Source organism: Hyposmocoma kahamanoa, unplaced genomic scaffold, assembly GCF_003589595.1.
Source record: "Hyposmocoma kahamanoa isolate Upper Pololo Valley unplaced genomic scaffold, ASM358959v1 93, whole genome shotgun sequence".
Classification (NCBI taxonomy): Eukaryota; Metazoa; Arthropoda; class Insecta; order Lepidoptera; family Cosmopterigidae; genus Hyposmocoma; species Hyposmocoma kahamanoa.
In genome coordinates this window covers 13,516,506-13,525,725 of record NW_020654810.1, presented here as the reverse complement: position 1 = coordinate 13,525,725, position 9,220 = coordinate 13,516,506, and the positions used below count along the sequence as shown (strand labels likewise).

Sequence of the window (9,220 nt, the reverse complement as noted above, 5' to 3'; positions counted from 1 at the left end):
TTGTCGATGTATACCGAACTGATTGCAGTCACGCTCAAGCCCGACTTTTACACAAATTAAATGACCACCACGTGCTTCCTGAATATATAAACAAAATGAAGGTAATTGGCATGTTATGCCTATTAATTTATAAAAACAAGATCTATAGAATCATTTGTATACAAAAATTAACTCATTTTGAGTTTCATCACATATGAAAAAGATTTTTCATGTGTGTTCCGACACATTCATATATTTGTTGATCAACACCGATCACTTAATATGTTGCTGTTGTTCTAATTTTGTAGTACAATTTTCTTTATTTCACAGGCATTCAAACAACATTACTTTTATTAGATAAGACTGTGGCAGCTGCTCTATCATATACTTCTCAGTTTTGTAAGTAACTTTCTTTAATTCCTCCTTCCTCATCATTTTGTATGAGCAAGATCACATATATATTTATAATTGTAATCTAATAATTTAAATTTCTTATAGAATGTTACTTACCTACTACATGAATAAATAAAAATGCTGTGTCTAACCATAGTTGATTAATGTTATTTTATGACAATAGTCATAACAGGACGAGTCAATGACACAAGTTTATAAAATAATAAAAATAAAGATCAATCAGTCGTTATCTCAGAATATAGTTATACTATCTCGCAAGGAAATACATGTCACAGGGTAACACCACACGCCATGATCCAAAAGTAATATTCTGAATAATCAATGGGCGTTAATTTTGACTTTCCATTCAGATAATTTTGAATCATAGCTTGTGGGGTTGCCCTGTGCATGTTCTCTTCAGATAGTACTTCAAGATTTGTAGTAATTGTAAACAATTCAATGTGGTGTTTTTGTTCACTTTATTTATCTCAATATCAAACAACCTAACGTAGATTACTTACATAAATAATATAATATCCATATTTCAGCTCATTTCTATTATTTAACTTCTATATAAGATTTCTTTTTCAGCTCATTACTCAGACGACCGTGAAGTTGGTAAGACCATAAAGAATACAGCTGAAACTGTATCGTTTTTCGACGACGTCTTTGATTCTACCAACGGAGCCACACTCAATCATATAAAATGAAAAGGAAAAAATCTCAGGAAAGCAGTTACACAAAATTCGCTACACCACGCCTTTTGGAACGAAGCCATAAAACAATTAGAAAATATGAAATTTTGTTGGCCAACAGAGTGAGTAGGTTACCCGTGCGAGTGTACCTTTATTAAAAAAACTGGGTTACAACACTCAACAGTTTTAAAAGATTGGGGCAATTTTTTAAGGAGAAAAATATAAAAATAATGCGCACGAGACATTTTAATTCAGACCCAATAGAAAACTTTTTCGGTCAAGTGCGCGCCTATAATTTTGGAAATAACGATTCGGATTGCCACACTTTATAAACACATTTCGATCTCTATTGATTACTCGTTCATAAAGTTTCATTCGGAAACCTATAATTGCGAAGTTGATTCGGGTAATCAATTGATCAATGTACAAAATCTATTTAAAGAAACGGAGGTCGAAAATGTTACTGAGGATGTTTGTACTGGAACTACTAATGTATGAAATGTTGAATTTGAAAATATTTACGTGCAAGCGTGTCGTGAAAATTTACACGTACACTCACGTGCATACACTGCGGGGTGGTTAGTTCGTAAAATTACACAGAAAGTCAAATGTGAAGATTGTAAAAACGATCTTGCCACAAACGAAAGTTCTATCCATACTTGGATTAGCCATATGGAATTTAAAACCATTAAACAAAACAAACTAACCTACCCTTCGGAACATGTGGTGGCTTATTTTGGCAATATTGTGAATGAATCAAACGAATATTTAAAAAAGAGCCTCACAGAAATAATCTGACAAAAGAAATAAAACAACATACCCTTGCTAAGTACTCCTTTGCCTTTCTCAATTGTATGGTACATGGGCCGCTTGTAATTAGAGTGTATTGTTACTATAACAATTCGTTTTGCGGTTTATAATTGATGCAATATTATTAATAAAATTATTAAAGGCACAGACGTATTTCGGCTACGGGGTAAGATTTTACCACAACAAGGCATTAAATAAGTATAAAAAAAAATTGAAAATAAAAAAGGTAAAATAAGTAATTTATATTTCAAATTAATTAAAACCGAACCGTACGATTGAGGATGTCAAACAAATACTTAGCTAGAATATCTTATTTCTTTTGGTTATGTGAGCCTCTTTTGCCTTTTGCCTAACATTCGTTTGATTCGTTTACAACATCACTAAAATACCTGAGCGCATGTTCAAAAGGGTAGGTTAGTTTGTTTTTGTTCAATTAATGGTTTTCAAATGTTTTAAACAAAAATTCCTGTGACTAACTATCTAGTTAGTCACAGGAATTTTTGACATAGCTAATCAAATTATGGATAGAGTCTGCGGTGGTAAGATAATTTTAAAGTTTTCATGTTAAATTTCTGTGTAATTTTACGAACTGAATAAGTACCCTACCGCGTACCTGTAAACTTACGATTTGCTTGCACGTAAAGATTTTTAGTTTTAACATTTGGTACATTGTAGTTATACCTTCAATAACATTTTCGCCATCAGTTTATTTAAATAGATTTGGTAATTTGGTCATTTCATTAACCGAATCACCTTCGGGATTTTTACTTTGAATAGAATAATCAATAGAGACCGAAATCTCTTTGTAAAGGCGTATAATCCGGAGAGTTATTTCTAAAATGATTGGTTATCAATTGTACGAAAAAGTGTTCTATTGTGTGTCAATAAAAAATATTAATTGAAAAAAGAGTGTTGCAGCCTAATTTTTTAAAGTATGTACAAATGCCCCGAGGAACTGCCCATAAATGTTTGATTTTACTAAAAAAAATTGAAAATAAACAAGGTCAAATAACAAAATGTGTTTCATTTTTCAAAATTTATTCATCTAATTCATACCGAATAAGCCTAGGAGCCGGAAAAATATGCAAATTGGCTGTTAACACTGTGCCTTCGCTTTCATGTCATACGTAATTTAAAAAAAAACCAACTGTCATGTTCTAAATCACTCTTTCCTTATTGGCCATTATCCGTAAAGGGGAGTGGTTCGTCTGATACGTAGTATCTCTTATTAGTTTGTGACGAAACGACATGACATTTATATTTTTTTATTGGGGGCCAATTCGGGTCAAGTAGACAAGGGCGAACGCCGATACTGCCTCGTCTTTAGAAGTAAGTGTCAATTAAGAAAAACGTCATTTCTAGGTAAACATTTACCTATGATGAAAAGAAGAAACGAAAAATAATTCAGTAAAGAAATTTACTAATTAAAGAGGAAGGAAACGCAGTAGTACTGTTAAAAAAGTCCGATGGGACTTTGTAAGTCAATGGATGGGACTTACTTTTTCCCATCCTCTAAGGACTTCTTAGACTATGGAAATCCTCTAAGAAGGACTTACTCGACTACGTAGAGGGTTTTTTATTTTCCCTCTACGCTCGACTACTATCTACGACAGAAACCCTTGAGTTTTTAATGTCAACCCACTTCCCGGGCAAAGAGGATATAACCACTACGTCACATTCCGGGGGCCTAATGAGAGTTGCCCATTAGCCAAGCATTGACTCCACCTAGAGATGGGTTTTTACCAGATAAATATCCGTCTAAGGATAAATATCCGTTTTTACTGAGTATTTATCCTAAAACATGGATAATTATTTTTTGTTTTTTTATAATAAAATTCATTAGAATTCATTTTTCATTAAATAATTACGTTTTTGTCATTCTTTTATATAACAATACTGTTCTACCTAAGTTTTTCGAGTCGAGTGGTATAAAAAATTCGATTGACAGAAAGTTATCAAATTAACTGTAAACCTTGAGCTGACCTATCCTGCGTTAATAAAGTGCGATTCAACTTTACGTGAGGTCTTGAGGTCAATAGCGTACTAAAAAATAGTCATGTTTGGACTTGAAATAGCCTAAGGATTCTCTTTCACATTTCACACACAAAATCTATTAATTAAAACGCATGATATAAAAAATATATATTTATAATTGTGTAGGTACACAACATGTTTTAAAAATATACATTGTTTTACTAAATATAAATAATAAACCAAGATTAAAAATATTTACCCACGTTTTTGGATAAATATCGAGTAAAAATGGATATTTATCCTGAGTATTTATCCATGACCCATCTCTAACTCCACCACATATTACACCTCGAGCGCGAAGACTGGAACAGATCGATCGCCTACATAATAAGACCCTGACAGGTGACTTCGGCCATAAACTCGTTTAAATCGTAAACTCTGGTAAGATAAGAACAATATTATTCCTATCTTACTGCAGACATAAGTGTACTCTTGCCATATCTGGTTAAGATATACCTAACGGAGCCAGTCTTGTCTGGGGACACACACCTACGACGCAATGAACAACGTGTAAAGTTGTCTTGATACCAAATGTACACGAAATAACTTTTCTCTTGCCAAGTCCTTTGACAATCTGCCTAATCTCATTCTTGCATAATGCAATGGAGAAGTTAATTGCCAATCACACTTCACACACAGACTTCGTCCTGTCCATCACATTCACTCAACACGCCTATCAAAGTGTAAAATCCACAGAGGCTGCATTGCTCCACCTTGTTGAGAGAGCCGAAAGAGCTTTTGAGTATAAATAAATAACACTGGGCCTTTCTAGATCCGTACTCTGGTAAAAGGACTAACCTGCAAAGGCCTTACATGGGAACCTGCCTGTGGGTTCTTGCTATGGATCAGCTCTAGTATAGGCTGGCCGAACTAAATATTGACCATAATATAATCACTCAAAGGAGCTCCTGATACCATTTGCGCTTGGTGTTAAGATAACTAACTATCCATAAATACGTAAAGACAACCGTTGTCTCTTCCCCGAGGAAACTAGATACCTAAGCTAGTTGGACTGGTCCTAAGTGGCAGGGTTGTGGGTTTTTCTGCAGAAGTTAAATATCTAGAGATAACACTAGATAAAACCCTAAAAAGCCATAATTGTTTGTTTATATAAACTCAGATAGTCAAGGTAAGCTTTACAATCTACATTCATCACTTCAGTTACTCAAACATCGAGGATTGTAAAGAACTAACTATGCTGAACACTCTCGGGGAAAGGAATAAAGTGGTCTTTTGCTGGGTTCCAGGTCATTCTGGCATCGTGAGTAATAAAATGGTTATTGTTCCCAAATCCGGGATAACATACAGCTTGGAAAAGCTCACTTTACTTAACCAACAGCTTACACGTCTCCCGAGACGTCTGGATTCAGACCAAGTATCTTGAGCATTCAAAAACCCTGATAGCTGCCTACAGTAAAGTTCTAAATACTGTAAAGCAGTAGGGCACTGGAATAAGGCACCAGAATGCTGAATAAAGCCTTAACAGGGCGTTGTGGCTTGAACAAGCACATGTCTAATATTGGGGAAATCCTTCAGTTATTTAATGCCGTTGACTTTGACTTCGAACTGTGATTAGTGGTGATCAAAATAGCAGAGCGCTGAGTGTAACTACGTCGGCACAAGCGCTCATACAAGTCTTTCATTTATGAGCATTCGGCTTCACACGACTGCACACACGGCGGGCAACGTTATTTTTACCTCTCTAAGCGCGTGCTTAGGTTCCTTTTTCCTCGTAGTGAGCGTCTGGTGTCATTAGTCAGATAGTAGATTATAGCGTAGGTATTTTCAGTTTTGTATGAAACTGATGTATCTGCTATGCCCGAAATACAGGAGGCTAGTTTTTCAAGCTAGGATAGCAAGGTAGTGCAAGTAACTCCGGGCATTACGTGGTAACTATTAAGTAATCTGTGACAATAGGTCACTTAATGGTCACAGTGATGAGGGGTTGTATGCGCTCTGAATAATACCACCCTAATAATACAACAACTATTGCATTTTTAGAGCAGCCCTATTATTATTATAATAGGGCTGCTCTAAAAATTAAATAGTTGTTTCAGTTTGAATGCGGTCAATCCCTCCTATAACTGTCAATCATAGTTGTTTACTTGCTCAAAACCATGCCAAATCCTTAGATAGGTATTCTATTAGATAATAAAGAAATAAAACGATAAATATCTTACTTTTGAGTTTAGAAGTGTTAAACGTAAAATACCTTCATGATCGTTGACCTACCAGTCAATGTTCATGATAAACTGTCTATAAAGAGTAGTTTAATATTAACTGTTTTATAATGCACTAATAATATCTAGGGTTGGCAAATTAATAATAATAAAGCAACATCATTAATTTGAATCAATACATCGACCAACATTATAATAAAGGACAAATCTATTTTATTTAGTTCAACTTAAATTCTAGTGGCGTCTTTTTCGACCTTATTATTGTCGCCACATTTTTCGATATTTTAATTTTTGGTATATTAAAACAATGAAGCATATTTTGAGTCTGCCGACCTTAGATATATATTTATTACTATTCAACCTTAGGCTCTTGTAAAGCTATACATTTTTAGATGTCAGACAATATTCTACTTCTATTACTATATAACTACATCATCACAAAACCTCGTCTCTTCATACATCGCTGCAACAGTCCTTATCCTAGCTACCGGGCACACCAGTGATTTGGGCTTTGCTTTATTTCACTGATGGATGGTGGTAGTCCTCGGAACGTAACCGAATGATGTTCTGCGATACTCCGTGTTAAATGCTCAGTTAAATACATCATTGAAAACATAAGAGTTTTATCGTCCGTTGTTTAAAATTGTTCCGAAATAAAAGCACCTGTCGTTTTATAACGATTTATTGTACAAAACAATAATACATTAAAATGTACAGGTATGTTTAAATTTCTGGACTCGATTAGGTCCCAAACACTGGACAATTATGTATATCCTTCCCTTACAGGACACCATATTGCTCGTCGAGGCGTCAGCACTAATAGAAACAGACTCGGCGCTATATAAGCAAACTAGATTTAAATAGAATAAAAATATAACAATAAATTAATAAGAGTGCTTGTCAACTTAAGTACACACTGTCTATCGCACTGCTTTTGTCGACGGGCACCATGTAGTCTTTATTAGAACAACGTAATTAACAAATGGATAAACCTCCTAAGCATACTGTATGTATATACACATTATGAACAAGTCCTTTCTGTGAACTAGCGCAGGTGAGCAGGTGTAGGTGCGCGCCCCACTCCGCCTAGTCGCTGCTCCGCCACGTCGCGCCGGCCTACACGCAGTCTAGCACATACCGCGTCACTGATATTCGACTTTACAGGTGTACATCTACAAGCCAATCGGTCTGACGACCGGAGACGATAGTGGAAGAAGTAGCAGAGAGAAGCGGGTGAGGAACTACGTTTCGGTGGCGTTTACCACTTGTCAATGACCACCTCGTTCGCTGTAAAATAACGACAACGTTTAATGCGGGTACGGCGGGCGCGCTGCCGACCGACTTACGGCGAGTGCGAATCACAACCGTGTAGACAAGTGTAGTCACTGCGGGATCACAACAAACAATCAGTGTTCATGGAATAGCGTGCAGGCACGGCGCTGGCGAGGACAGGAACGCCGCTTACAGACTCCACGTCGGCTTGGCTGGGGGAAAACAACACCTCGTTAGTGCATGCGGGGTGCACCGTGCGCTGCTTTTGTGCGGCGCCGTGACAGGTGCAGGACCGGGACCGGGGATAGGCTATACAAAGTTTTGCAATATACTGGCAAGCTTTCAAATCATCGTGACGATAGCATCTACATTTTGTATCTGACAGTAAAGTTGTAAGAATACTAATAATAATGTGCTTCGTGACTTTTCAGAAGCTCCTTTTTTAAGAAATACGGAGAATGAAATAACCAATGTTGTAAGATTTTTTAAATAACAACAAGTATTTGATTTCGAGAAATATATAACCTATATAGCGACGTTGCAGTTTTTAAGCTTGCAAAACTTTTAGTATGTTATTTATTACAAATATGTAGTTAGCAGGATACAAACAAAATGTAACGCGTCAGTAAACAAATACAGTGTATTATGTAGGACATGTACTAGTTGTCCAACTAATAGGACAGACATGTGCTGGTTATTATGGTGGAATTGGAAATAATTGAAACAGTGGGTATTCTCGACAATTTTAATTAATGTAAAATATGTATAAACGACTGTACACTTTAAATAAGTTATTCTATAATAGTAACAGTTCGGGGAGTAGGGACATTCACACGAAAGGATTGAGCATGCCCTTGTTGTGCAGTGTGTAGTGTGTAGCGAACTCGTGGGGACACAACTTTTGAAAATTCAAAAGTGTAACATAAAATAATAAAGATCCAGCAGATTTATTTACCTATATATAATATGTAAATATCAACAAATCAAGGCAAACTGCACTCTCTATTCGAAGCATGCATTCTTGCATTCATGCAAGATTCCATAACAATATTATTAAAAACTTAATGTACGTACACACCTTGTACCATAACATTTTAATAAAATGGACAATTTTGATTTTTTTCGTACAACTTAAATTAGTATTATGTCTCAAAGTAAAATAGAAAATATGTAACACCAATTCATCTATAGGAAACAAACTTAAATTACATTTGTATTGTAAACATAAAGTATGTACCGAACTGATCATTATCATTTAATCAAATGTTCAAACATACATATCGATTTTTAATATTATTTATCCAAATATTCCTTTATAATGTTTTCTATAATTTTTATTTAAATCGTACGTTAAAAAATATCAATGTAACCTAGCGTGCGGCACGTGCAATCGCAGAGTGAAATTAGGAGATCGAGACAATACATACGCAAATGGTTATTGCTCATCATCAGCACAAAATATATGTTTGTTAATAGGTTAGGTTAGATCTAAGCCGCAGCATTCTAGTCTCCGCACAAGAGACGCTAAGTTAAGAAATCGAAATGCGAGAAGGAATGTTAACAAGCAACCACAGGTGAAAGGACAGAGAAGATTCCCATTCGATAACTTGCCGAGCAAAGTAATCGTAACCACGTCCCTACCGATATACTTACAATAAATTATTCTAAGCTAACAATGCACTTTACTATTTATAGTAAATGTTGAAATATAAGTGTCTGCAGTCCACAAGGACAAAGGTACTGAGCCGTGTGCGAGTTCATCAGTACAAATCTGCATTCTGGAGCTATTACAATGCACTCAACTATACATCAAGAAATGCAAAACCTAACTTATATTATATATACCCTTTGTATAAA

At 35.4% G+C, this 9,220-nt stretch overlaps 1 long non-coding RNA gene across 1 annotated transcript; it reads left to right on the top strand.

Annotated features, from left to right (window-relative positions):
• LOC113237602 lies at positions 1-1,640 on the top strand. Its single transcript, XR_003311046.1, has 3 exons — positions 1-101; positions 310-378; positions 964-1,640. It is a non-coding gene; the product is annotated as an uncharacterized LOC113237602 (long non-coding RNA).
• Positions 1,641-9,220: the final 7,580 nt, after the last annotated feature.